Source organism: Heptranchias perlo, unplaced genomic scaffold, assembly GCF_035084215.1.
Source record: "Heptranchias perlo isolate sHepPer1 unplaced genomic scaffold, sHepPer1.hap1 HAP1_SCAFFOLD_200, whole genome shotgun sequence".
Lineage (NCBI taxonomy): Eukaryota > Metazoa > Chordata > Chondrichthyes > Hexanchiformes > Hexanchidae > Heptranchias > Heptranchias perlo.
The window spans coordinates 144,842-158,336 of record NW_027139216.1 but is presented as its reverse complement, the minus strand read 5'-3'; the positions used below and the strand labels follow the sequence as shown (position 1 = coordinate 158,336).

The 13,495-nt window shown below is 44.7% G+C and overlaps 1 protein-coding gene across 3 annotated transcripts in view; it reads left to right on the top strand.

Moving 5' to 3' along the window:
* LOC137310040 (tight junction-associated protein 1-like) overlaps positions 1-13,495 on the top strand; it is a 206,770-nt gene that overhangs the window by 89,150 nt on the left and 104,125 nt on the right. The gene's annotated exons all lie outside the window — the stretch shown is intronic.

The window sequence follows — 13,495 nt, the reverse complement described above, 5'->3', positions numbered from 1 at the left end:
TTGCCATTATCCAGGTGAATCAATGCTGCTAGTGCTCTTTTGGCATCTTGAGTGCTTTCTGTGTTGCCACTAAAAATAAAACTTGTTAGCAACTTGTTAAACGCTCCACAGCACTGAATTTCTGCTGTTGGACCCCCATCTGTGTTGACTTTCTGCCAGTCTAGTTATATGGCATGCTGATTTTGGACCTGGCTTTAGATTCTGTAATCATCTACTTCGTCTAGTTCACTTCCATCTTCACTGACCATTTCTGTCCAATGTATGTTCTAAAAATGAAGTGGCAAGAATTTCAAAGGAGCTCCTTGCAGACAAAATAGTTTGTTTTGGCTATAGCATCATTTTTATCACGACTGATATTTTTCTGCAATCTGTTCTTTCCTGTTGTATTTGTGGCATGGAACTTAGGTGTGTGTGTTATACGCTAGAAGTTTAAAAAGGCACTTTCTAATTGAACTGACCGAGGTGCTAAATTTGACCCTTATTTAAACTCTAGTGGTCAGATATTGGAAGCACACTCCCTATTTTTGTGTTGACACATGCTGCTTAGGATGAGTTGGTGGCTTTGGGGGGCAGGAAATTAGAAAAAAACATGTCTGAAGTTTCTACCTAATGTATATGATCCACTGATTTAGGTGGGGTGGGGTTACTGTTACATCATTTGGGATCTTGGCCATTTTGGAACCGAAGGAAATGACATTTCCAGTATTGTCCAGTGGGTCACTTCTGAGCTTGGTAAATTTATTAATTGGCAGGTATGACATTCCAGATGATAGAGGATTGCTGGGAATACTGGTTATCTTTTTTGATTTTTTTTTCTTTAAATGCAGTGTTGAGCAGCCAGCTTTTCACCATCACCCTGATTAAGGAGATACCTAACATTGTGTTCAGAGGCATACAAACAGTAGTGGAATGTGCAGCACCATTATAGACTGACACAATCATTTACATGACTTGGAGAGCGGGATTAGGGTTTAAAAATCTTTTGCATCCATGTTATTGATTTTCAGCCAAGAGTCTGATTCCCTCTAAGCTGAATGGTAAATACAGGTTTGCCTGTATTATACCAGATTCTAATGTGTAATACAGAGCTGTTCAAAGCAGAACACCCCACTCAGCTATTCCCATTCTACTGTAATGAAAAGTCTTGTGCCCTGCCTGCATCTGTAATGTCACATTTTTTAACGGGGTCACAGTATGGCCTCAGCGATGTTGCACCTCCATCCAAAGTGTCATTTGTAGGCTGGCACCAGGGGAAAAAAAATGATTGAGAAAACTGGATTGTTGTAACAACCCACCTGATTCCCGAATGTACTTCAGGGAAGGAAACTTGCTACATGGTCTGGCCTACTTGTGACTCCGTGTTCTCAGGGCAGCTAGCGATGGGCAATAAATGCAGCCATGCCAGTGTCATCCATGAAAGGAAACCCATCCATAGGGCAAATAAATCTTTAATAGTAACTTAATAATTGTGGTTATGTTAGCCAGTCAAATATATGTTTGATGACATTTTAATAAATTAAAAAGTGGAAAAACTACCAAGATGGAACAAATAATCAGAAAACTGAACAATTTCCTCAATTCTTTTAGTCACTATTCACTAACCAGCATTACCAAACCAATCAAATTGCTCAGATTTCTTCAGACTGTTTTAATCTCCATTTTCTTTCTTTGCCAGGTGAATGTGTACAGCTAAAAATATCACATGTTAAATTAAACAATAATGAAAAAGGAAATCAGTAATCTTACCAATAAAATTATTTCATATTGGAATTTCCTGCAAGACCTTCTCCTACAAAGACCTGCCCTGTCTGAAACTGGGACTTGAATTCAAAATCTCACCTGAGCCCGCACACTGGGGAAACCTTTGCAAGTAACTGAGGCATTAGTGGCGGGAACAAGAAGAAAGGCACTATTCCTGTTTTAAACCATCAAATCAAAATTGGGAGCGAACTGTGTTGTTTGGGATGAGGTTTTCCTTGTGCTGTTGAAGGGGACTGATGTTGTAACTGTGCTAAAGAGGATCTTTGTGAGGTTCTATGGCCATTATTGTTGGGGTCAGCAAGACCGTTCTGGAGTAAGGCAAAATACTATATGGTCAGGTGCTGGCGACTGGGTCTCAAAAATGAGGGGGAAAGCTCCTTGAGCAGTGCTCATTGGTGACCACTTCAGCAAGAACTAGAAATTCACCATGTAAAGAAAACGGGAAGAAAATATCTTTTAACACATTTAAATAACCTAAAAAAAGGTTTGTAGGAAGAGTAATGACACCAATAACATACTTGCATTTTAAACAAATATTGCAAATCTGCGAGGTAGAAATTGCAGTGTAGGATTTTGACTCCTAATACTTGTACTTGCTCTTGAACTGAAGCTATCTACTCCAATCCCATATCCCTATCCTTTCCCCATATCCTTTTATACTTTTCTTTTTCAAATACTTCTCCAGTTCCCTTAAAAACAATATAGCCTCTGCTTCAATAGCCACTTGTAGCAAATCATTTCATTTTCTAATAACCCTCGAGGAAAGAAATCCCATTGTGATAACCAAGGATCTCTACTCCCTTATCGATTCACCAACCGCTGGAAACAATCTTTCACTACCCTCTCCAAATGTTTCATAATCTTCAAATTGCTATTAGTTTTCCCCCTTTTCTGTTCAGTGAAAAATCCCAAATGTTTCAAGCCTTCATAAATATAATCTTCTATATTCCTGGTATCATTCTAGTCAAACTTCAGTGGACTATTTCCATGGCTGTATTACATTTTCTGTAATGGGTTGTCCAGAACTGCATGCAATACACCAACTGTGGGCTAGCCAATGTCTTTTCATAATTCCTTTTATAATTCAAAGCCCTATGAATGAAACTATTCTGTTAAGAATCTTGAGCTTTAGGGTACACTTCCTTACAGTGTAATCAAATATAATACTTTGTATTTCTCCACATTGAACTGTAACTGCCACCCACCAGCCTATTCTAACTCTTGCATTCCGCCTCAGTTTGACACTTAGGTAAAGCTACTGCTCAAAGGTTCTCCCCTCGACCCCCTTTCTCCCCCCCACCCCTGACTCGAAGTCTGTTACTCAAGGTGCATTGCAGAATGTTTTTCTTTTTTTAAATGATTTTTATTTGCTAAAGTCTGACTGAAAGAGACACCATTCTTTATTTACTAACCAGCACATTGCCTCTGGTATTGCCCACAGTCAGTTGATGATAAGTTTCTTTTTATATACAAGATGGTGTTGGAAGTGCGACTGCTCCACAGAGCCTGTAACTATATCGTGGCAGTAAACCTAGTAAAACTGAATGGAAAGTGTTGACATAGCAATTTACAATGATAAATGTTGACAGAAAAGCATGATAAAATAGTGACAACAGAAATAAACATAGATACCAGCACATCTCATGTCATTTGCACAGTGACTGGGAGCTTACACTGTTGCAGGTGCTGAAAGGATTTGGCAAGACATTTGAGAGTGTTGTGCTAAGGCTGAATTGTTTATATGAAGGGGTTTATTTATACAGTTGTAGCTTCATTTAATTTTTTAAATCGTTGATGGGATGTGGGCAGTAATTATTTTCGAGGTACCCAGGAATGTTTATTTCACTGTCTGAGTACAATCCTTTGGTCTATAAAAACTTCTTTCCCAATACTTGCAACAGCAGAACCACTCATTCACTGCAAGCAATGCGACAGGGAGATCTGCTAGTACTGTTCGAATATTAACTCGATGGCAGTGCTCACTTCCTGTCTGTCACTTTGGGAAGCATGCTTTCTTGTATGCAAATTTCTTGCCACTGACTGGCTCAGATTTTATATTTGTAAAAGTAAAATATCAACTCTGGAAGATTTTTTTTTATATAGTTTTTTGAAAATCTGTCAAATTACTTGATTTATTTTAAAATTCACAGCTGCAATGCATCAGAAGTCTAACTGAAAACTGACATAAATCAATCAATTAAGTTGTTCAAAATGAACCCATCTGGTTCACTAATGCCCTTTAGGGAAGGAAACCTGCCGTCCTTACCCGGCCTGGCCTATATGTGACTCCAGACCCACTGCAATGTGGTTGATTCTTAACTCTGAAATGGCCTTGCAAGCCGCTCAGTTGTCCAATCCCCTACAAAAAGTCGTCATAAGAATAAAACCGGACAGACCACCCGGCATCGAACCACTGGGCACCCGACATGACAAAGGCAAACCAAGCCCAGTCGACCTGGAAGTCTTCCTCACTAACATCTGAGGACTTGTGCCAAAATTGGGAGAGCTGTCCCACAGACTAGTCAAGCAACAGCCTGACATAGCCATACTCACAGAATCATACCTTTCAGCCAACGTCCAAGACTTCTCCATCACCATTTTTTTAATATTCGTTCATGAATGTGGGCGTCACTAGCAAGGCCAGCATTTATTGCCCATCCCTAACTGCCCTTGTGAAGGTGGTGGTGAGCCGCCGCCTTGAACCGCTGCAGTCTGTGTGGTGAAGGTTCTCCCACAGTGCTGTTAGGGAGTTCCAGGATTTTGACCCAGCGACGAAGGAACGGCAAAATATTTCCAAGTCGGGATGGTGTGTTACTTGGAGGGGAACGTGTAGGTGGTGTTATTCCCATGTGCCTGCTGCTCTTGTCCTTCAAGGGCAGTCACTCTCACCTCACTTCTGGAATTTTCCACATTGTCAGATAGATGCCAGTGTTGTAGCTGTACTGGATCGCTTGGCTAGAGGCGCAGCTAGTTCTGGAGCACAAGTCTTCAGTACTACAGCCGGGATGTTGTGGTGGTGTCCCAATGTGCCTGCTGCCCTTGTCCTTTTAGGTGGTAGAGGTCGCGGGTTTGGGAGGTGCTGTCGAAGAAGCCTTGGCGAGTTGCTGCTGTGCATCCTGTGGATGGTACACACTGCAGCCACGTTGTGCCGGTGGTGAAGGGAGTGAATGTTTAGGGTGGTGGATGGGGTGCCAATCAAGCTGCTTTGTCCTGCATGGTGTCGAGCTTCTTGAGTGTTGGAGCTGCACTCATCCAGGCAAGTGGAGAGTATTCCATCACACTCTTGACTTGTGCCTTGTAGATGGTGAAAAGGCTTTGGGGAGTCAGGAGGTGAGTCACTCGCCACAGAATACCCAGCCTCTGACCTGCTCTTGTAGCCACAATATTTATATGGCTGGTCGAGTTAAGTTTCTGGTCAATGGTGACCCCCAGGATGTTGATGGGGGGTATGGCGATGGTAATGCCGTTGAATATCAAGGGGAGGTTGTTAGACTCTCTTGGAGATGGTCATCGCCTGGCACTTGTCTGGTGCGAATGTTACTTGCCACTGATGAGCCCAAGCCTGGATGTTGTCCAGGTCTTGCTGCATGCAGGCACGGACTGCTTCGTTATCTGAGGGGTTGCGAATGGAACTGAACAATGTGTAATCATCAGTGAACATCCCCATTTCTGATCTTATGATGGAGGGAAGATCATTGATGAAGCAGCTGAAGATGGTTGGGCCGAGGACACTGCCCTGAGGAACTCCTGCAGCAATGTCCTGGGGCTGAGATGATTGGCCTCCAACAACCACTACCATCTTCCTTTGTGCTAGGTATGACTCCAGCCACTGGAGAGTTTCACCTCTGATTCCCATTGACTTCAATTTTACTAGGGCTCCTTGGTGCCATACTATCAAATGCCACCTCGATGTCAAGGGCAGTCACTCTCACCTCACCTCTGGAATTCAGCTCTTTTGTCCATGTTTGGACCAAGGCTGTAATGAGGTCTGGAGCCGAGTGGTCCTGGCGGAACCCAAACTGAGCATCGTTGAGCAGGTTATTGGTGAGTAAATGCCGCTTGATAGCACTGTCGACGACACCTTCCATCACTTTGCTGATGATTGAGAGTAGACTGATGGGGCGGTAATTGGCCGGATTGGATTTGTCCTGCTTTATGTGGACAGGACATACGTGGGCAATTTTCCACATTGTCGGGTAGATGCCAGTGTTGTAGCTGTACTGGAACAGCTTGGCTAGAGGTGCGGCTAGTTCTGGAGCACAAGTCTTAAGCACTACAGTGGGGATGTTGTTGGGGCCCATAGTCTTTGTACCCAGTGCACTCAGCCGTTTCTTGATATCATGTGGAGTGAATCGAATTGGCTGAAGACTGACTTCTGTGATGATGGGGATATCGGGAAGAGGCCGAGATGGACCATCTACTCGGCATTTCTGGCTGAAGATGGTTGCAAACGCTTCAGCCTTGTGTTTTGCACTCACGTGCTGGACTCCGCCATCATTGTGGATGGGGATGTTTACAGAGCCTCCTCCTCCTGTTAGTTGTTCAATTGTCCACCACCATTCACGACTGGATGTGGCAGGGTTGCAGATCTATGATCTGATCCGTTGGTTGTGGAACAGGACATACCCATCCCTGGGTATGTCCTCTCCCGCCAGCAGGACAGACCCACCAGAGGTGGCGGTACAGTGGTATACAGTCAGGAGGGAGTGGCCCTGGGAGTCCTCAACATTGACTCTGGACCCCATGAAATCTCATGGCATCAGGTCAAACATGGGCAAGGAAACCTCCTGCTGATTACCACCTACCGCCCTCCCTCAGCTGATGAATCAGTCCTCCTCCATGTTGAGCACCACTTGGAGGAAGCACTGAGGGTAGCAAGGGCACAGAATGTACTCTGGGTGGGGGACTTCAATGTCCATCACCAAGAGTGGCTTGGTAGCACCATTACCGACCGAGCTGGCTGAGACCTGAAGGACATAGCTGCCAGACTGGGCCTGCAGCAGGTGGGAAGCGAACCAACACCAGGGAAAAACCTACTTGACCTCGTCCTCACCAATCTACCTGTCGCAAATGCATCTGTCCATGACAGTATTGGTAGGAGTGACCACCGCACAGTCCTCGTGGAGATGAAGTCCCGTCTTCGCACTGAGGACACCATCCAACGTGTTGTGTGGCACTACCACCGTGCTAAATGGGATAGATTCAAACAGATCAAGCAGCTCAAAACTGGGCATCCATGAGGTGCTGTGGGCCATCAGAAACAGCAGAATTGTATTCCAGCACAATCTGTAACCTCATGGCCCGGCATATTCCTCACTCTACCATTACCAACAAGCCAGGGGATCAACCCTAGTACAATGAGGAGTGCAGAAGAGCATGCCAGGAGTAGCACCAGGCGAACCTAAAAATGAGATTCCAACCTGGTGAAGCTACAACTCAGGACTACATGCATGCTAAACATGTTATAGACAGAGCTAAGCGATTCCACAACCAATGGATCAGATCAAAGCTCTGCACATCCAGTTGTGAAAGGTGGTGGACAATTAAACAATCAACGGGAGGAGGAAGCTCTGTAAACATCCCCATCCTCGATGATGGCGGAGTCCAGCACGTGAGTGCAAAAGACAAGGCTGAAGCGTTTGCAACCATCTTCAGCCAGATGTGCCGAGTGGATGATCCATCTCGGCCTCCTCCCGATATCCCCACCATCACAGAAGCCAGTCTTCAGCCAATTCGATTCACTCCATGTGATATCAAGAAACGGCTGAGTGCACTGGATACAGCAAAGGCTATGGGCCCCGACAACATCCCGGCTGTAGTGCTGAAGACTTGTGCTCCAGAACTAGCCGCGCTTCTAGCCAAGCTGTTCCAGTACAGCTACAACACTGGCATCTACCTGACAATGTGGAAAATTGTCCTGTCCACAAAAAGCAGGACAAATCCAATCCAGCCAATTACCGCCCCAACCACCTCCCCTTGACATTCAACGGCATTCCCATCATCGAATCCCCCACCATTAACACCCTGGGGGTCACCATTGACCAGAATCTTAACTGGACCAGCCACATAAATACTGTGGCTACAAGAGCAGGTCAGAGGCGAGTGACTCACATCCTGGCTCCCCAAAGCCTTTCCACCATCTGCAAGGCACAAGTCAGGAGTGTGATGGAATACTCTCCACTTGCCTGGATGAGTGCAACTCCAACAACGCTTGAGAAGCTCGACAGCATCCACAACAAAGCAGCCCGCTTGATTGGCACTCCATCCACCACCCTAAACATTAACTCCCTTCACCACCGGCGCACCGTGGCTGCAGTGTGTACCGTCTGCAAGATGCACTGCAGCAACTCGCCAAGGCTTCTTCGACAGCACCTCCCGAACCCACGACCTCTGTCATCTGGAAGGACAAGGGCAGCAGGTACATGGGAACAACACCACCTGCACGTTCCCCTCCAAGTCACACACTATCCTGACTTGGAAATATATGACCGTTCCTTCATCGTTGCTGGGTCAAAATCCTGTAACTCCCTTCCTAACAGCACTGTGTGAGAACCTTCACCACACGGACTGCAGCGATTTAAGAAGGCGGCTCACCACCACCTTCTCAAGGACAATTAAGGATGTGCAATAAATGCTGGCCATACCAGCGCCGTCCACATCCCATGAATGAATTCAAAAAATTTGCCTCAAATTGTTTGTTCCTTGTTAAAATCACAAAAGCTTTTTTTAATTTTAGATGGCCCATCTCCCCCAGTTCTCTACTCTTTCGAACAGTGCAATCTGACTTACCATGAGCAATGTCATGAGCTTCATGAACTCCCTCAGTACCACACTTTTATTGCAATTGTACAAGGATTTGGTGAGACCACACCTGAAGTACTGTGTACAGTTTTGGTCCCCTTAACTAAGGAAGGATATACTTGCCTTCGAGGAGGTACAACCAAGGTTGACGAGATTAATTCCTGGGATGTGAGGGTTGGCCTATGAGGAAAGATTTAGTCGAATGAGTGCTATACTCTGGAGTTTAGAAGAATGAGATGTGATCTCATTGAAACATGTAAGATTCGAAGAGGACTGGACAGGGTAGATGCTGAGAGACTGTTTCCCCTGGCTGGAGAGTCTAGAACTATGGGGCATAGTCGCAAGATAATGAGTCAACCATTTAGGACCGAGATGAGGAGAAATTTCTTCACTCAGAGGGTTGTGAATCTTTGGAATTCTGTACCCCAGAGGGCTGTGGATGGTCAGTCGTTGAGTATATTCAAGGCTGAGATCGATAGATTTTTGGACTCTAAGGGAATCAAGGGATATGGGAATCGGGCAGGAAAGTGGAGTTGAGGTTGTAGATCAGCCATGATCTGATTGAATGGCGGAGCAGGCTTGAGGGGCCTTCTAGCCTACTCCTGCTCCTATTTCTTAGGTTTTTAGTACAGTACTAAAATATCAGCTGAGATTGCGCCCTCAAGTCCCTAAGTGGGATTTATAGAATCATAGAATCATAGAAGTTTACAACATGGAAACAGGCCCTTCGGCCCAACATGTCCATGTCGCCCAGTTTATACCACTAAGCTAGTCCCAATTGCCTGCACTTGGCCCATATCCCTCTATACCCATCTTACCCATGTAACTGTCCAAATGCTTTTTAAAAGACAAAATTGTACCCGCCTCTACTACTGCCTCTGGCAGCTCGTTCCAGACACTCACCACCCTTTGAGTGAAAAAACTGCCCCTCTGGACCCTTTTGTATCTCTCCCCTCTCACCTTAAATCTATGCCCCCTCGTTATAGACTCCTCTACCTTTGGGAAAAGATTTTGACTATCGACCTTATCTATGCCCCTCATTATTTTATAGACTTCTATCAGATCACCCCTTAACCTCCTACTCTCCAGGGAAAAAAGTCTCAGTCTATCCAACCTCTCCCTATAAGTCAAACCATCAAGTCCCGGTAACATCCTAGTAAATCTTTTCTGCACTCTTTCCAGTTTAATAATATCCTTTCTATAATAGGGTGACCAGAACTGTACACAGTACTCCAAGTGTGGCCTAACTAATGTCTTGTACAACTTCAACAAGACATCCCAACTCCTGTATTCAATGTTCTGACCAATGAAACCAAGCATGCTGAATGCCTTCTTCACCACCCTATCCACCTGTGACTCCACTTTCAAGGAGCTATGAACCTGCACTCCGAGATCTCTTTGTTCTATAACTCTCCCCAGCGCCCTACCATTTGAATCCACAATCTTCTGACTCAGACAAGTGCTGCCAACTGAGCTAATCTGACACTTGGAGAAGGAAAGAAGTTGAGGACTTCTCGCCTTGCTATAATTGCTTCTTGGTTGTCAACTGGACTGCCTTACTCTCGTAGCTGATGAGGTCATGTGAGGGTTAGTTGGTGCGGAAAGGAAAAATCATATGACTCAATGATCAGTGGTTCAACCCCTAACAACCCATGTCCAATGAGAAGTTAACGAAACTTGGTCTGTATGTAATAAGATTTGCTCGACACTTTGAACTTTAGTCAATAACAGGAGATCATTATTTGAACTTAAGTTCTGTGAGTGGAGGAAATTGCTACATCATCAAAATGCAGTCTTGCTCGGAATTAAGAGGGAGCTTACAGTTGGGACAAAGCTAATGTTTGACAGTTTCTTTGTGGTTTAACCAAGGTAAGTCCAACTGAGAACTCTCCAGCCATAAAAGTACAATCCTTTGGTCTGTTGTACTTGTTGAAAATCTCATCAGTTCTTGCAAATTAGTGAATAAACTTTACAGATTTTAATTGACTAATCACCGTCGTGGTGCCAACCAGAATGTGCATGGCACAATATTGTATGCACTATTGATGTGGCTGTGAGAACTTTTCTTCAGGAGACCACTGGCATTTCATAACTGAGCGAGCAGTCAGATATTTCAGTCTCTGATTTGTGATGTTCACCACCACTTTCTCAAGGGCAATTAGGGATGGACAATAAATGCTGGCCTCGCCAGCGCCGCCCACATCCCATGAACGAATTAAAAAAAGACAGGCAGCTGCTGTGTGGAGTGGGTAAAAAAATACCATTGTGGTGACCTGGGCACTTCATTTTGATGGCTATATGTTAATATGGAAGACAGAGTTCACTTTTAATGACTATTTCACTGTAGCTTATTGAATATTCAGTCCGTCATTAAAATAATTGGAATATTTAGTTGGTTGCTTATAGCTGTTGGATTGTGATATTTGAAAATGCCTCATTTTTTAAACAGCTTTTCAATCTGTACTTTGAATCCCAGTTTTTAATATGGGTAGATGGGAGAGAGAAACAGGAGGGACGAAAAGGTGGTCTCCAATGTCACATCTGTCTGTCCTTGCTAATTTTTCTGAACTGTCTCAGTAATTCCTAGAAGCCAAATTTACATCATTACTGTTATGGTGTGATCCTACAGCATGTAGTTCTGACCAATCATCTAATGCTAGAACTGTCGGAAGGAAATGTACTTTTAAAAAAAAAAATAACTTCACTCCGCATCTAATACATGCTGCACCTGATGCCCGGTGCTTTTAATTTTATTGTGTCCAACAAGTGTCGTGTGTTACTGATCCGGCAAACAGGGAAATTGTAGTACAAACCTGATTATAGATTAGTGATTTGCAGGATGTTTAATCCTAGGTGTGGATTTATGCTGGTTTTAATCACTATGAATAGCTGTGAAATAGTAACGGTACAGAGCAGACATATGAAGGAGGTGTGGAAGGAAAGTAGTGTAAAATAATGGTGTCCATCGCTGATGTGAAATTATGGAAATGCTTTGCAATTTCCACTGGCTCAGTAAGGCTCTGATATTGAATTGATTTATGCATTTTCAGTGACCCTTTCATCTGGTGAAGAGGTGTGGGAGTGTCGTACATATATTGCTATGGTTCAGATCATATAGGTAAACATTGCTTTACTTTTGCATTTTGTTTTCAGTTGTTTGTTTTCCAGCTCAAGCAGTGGAAATTGTCTTTTGTATCCAGTGAGAAATGTTACTGGTGATGTGAATGAGCTGAGATTCATTCAGCACAATGACATATTACAGTGCAATGGGCTGAAATGGATTTAATAACTGCATTGTACTCTACCTAAGTTTCAAAGTGGGCGCTGTCACTAATATTTACCATCGTGCACAAAGTATCAGGAATGGAGTGAAAACCCGATTGTAAATGATTCTTTCCTCTGCTCTTGTGTATCGATCTCTCCCCTGCTCATCTGTAGTTTTTGGTTTTACGTAGATTATAAATGAAGTGAGCTCAGTGCCGAGGAGCTGACTTTTCACGAGTACTTGGGGTGGCTATTAGAAGTGGTGTAACGTGGACCACAATCCAATGGAATCAATAGGGACAGTGGGAACACTGCAAAACAGAAATGGGAAAACATTGATTGTAGGTTTATAGTTGAGCACAGCTCTCATGGCACCCGACAACCACCACAAATATCTTTCATTAGCATTTTATCGGCAGACTTCAGTGTTTTAGATTTTGTAGTCGGGGATTGCTGGAATATTCAGGAAACCATATTAATGGCCATCGATATGCACAAAACGGCTTAGAATTATAGAATCATAGAACTGTTACAGCACAGAAGGAGGTCATTTGGCCCATCGAATCCGTCTCCGTATGAAAGAGCAATCCAGCTCGTCCCACTCCTCCGCTCTATCCCTGTAGCCCTGCAAATTTTTTCCTTTCAAGTACTTATCCAGTTCCCTTTTGAAGGCCTTGATTGAATCTGCCTCCACCACCCCCTTGGGCAGTGCATTCTGGATCCTAACCACTCGCTCTGTAAAAAAGTTTTTCCTCATGTTTGGTTCTTTTGTCAATCACCTTAAATCTATGTCCTCTGGTTCTTGACCCTTCCGCCAATGGGAACAGTTTCTCTCTATCTACTCTGTCTAGACTCTTCATGAATTTGAATACCTCAATCAAATCTCCTTGCAACCGTCTCTGTTCCAAGGAGAACAACCTCAGCTTCTCCAGTCTATCCACATAACTAAAGTACCAAATCTCGGGAAAGCAGCAGGGGAACCGTCAAACAGTTCTTATTATTGTCTGTATTAGTATCCATGAACTCTGCAACAAAACTGTGTGGCATGTGCTTCCCAATTAGCACAGCTTAAATGGGAAGAAAAACTGCCAGCATCTTAGTGGCACTTTAGTATTGGGAAAGTAAGCTGTTCATCAAATACCTTGCAAGTGAAAAGCTACAAGAGCTTACGAAATCCTTCACTGTGCAGCAGCTCTATTTATTTATACGACACAAGGATGAGTCAAGCATCTTTGTAAATAGAAAATCTTTAGTTGGGATTCTAAACTGCATGTGGCATCATCTGGTTAAACTCTTAAGAATATGTAAATGACTGGTTTCCCACTGATAGCAGCGTCAAAGTCAGCAGCAAGCTCTTCATGTTGATGCTGCAGTACTTGCTTCGCTTTGGATAATCCCAGAGAGGTCACATGGGTGGCGTGTGATCCCAGAGAGGTCACATGGGTGGCGTGCGATCCCAGGTGGGTGGCGCGCGGTCCCAGGGAGGTGGCGCGCGGCCCCAGGGGGGTGGCGCGCGGCCCCAGGGGGGTGGCGCGCGGCCCCAGGGGGGTGGCGCGCGGCCCCAGGGGGGTGGCGCGCGGCCCCAGGGGGGTGGCGCGCGGCCCCAGGGGGGTGGCGCGCGGCCCCAGGGGGGTGGCGCGCGGCCCCAGGGGGGTCACATCAGCCTGCG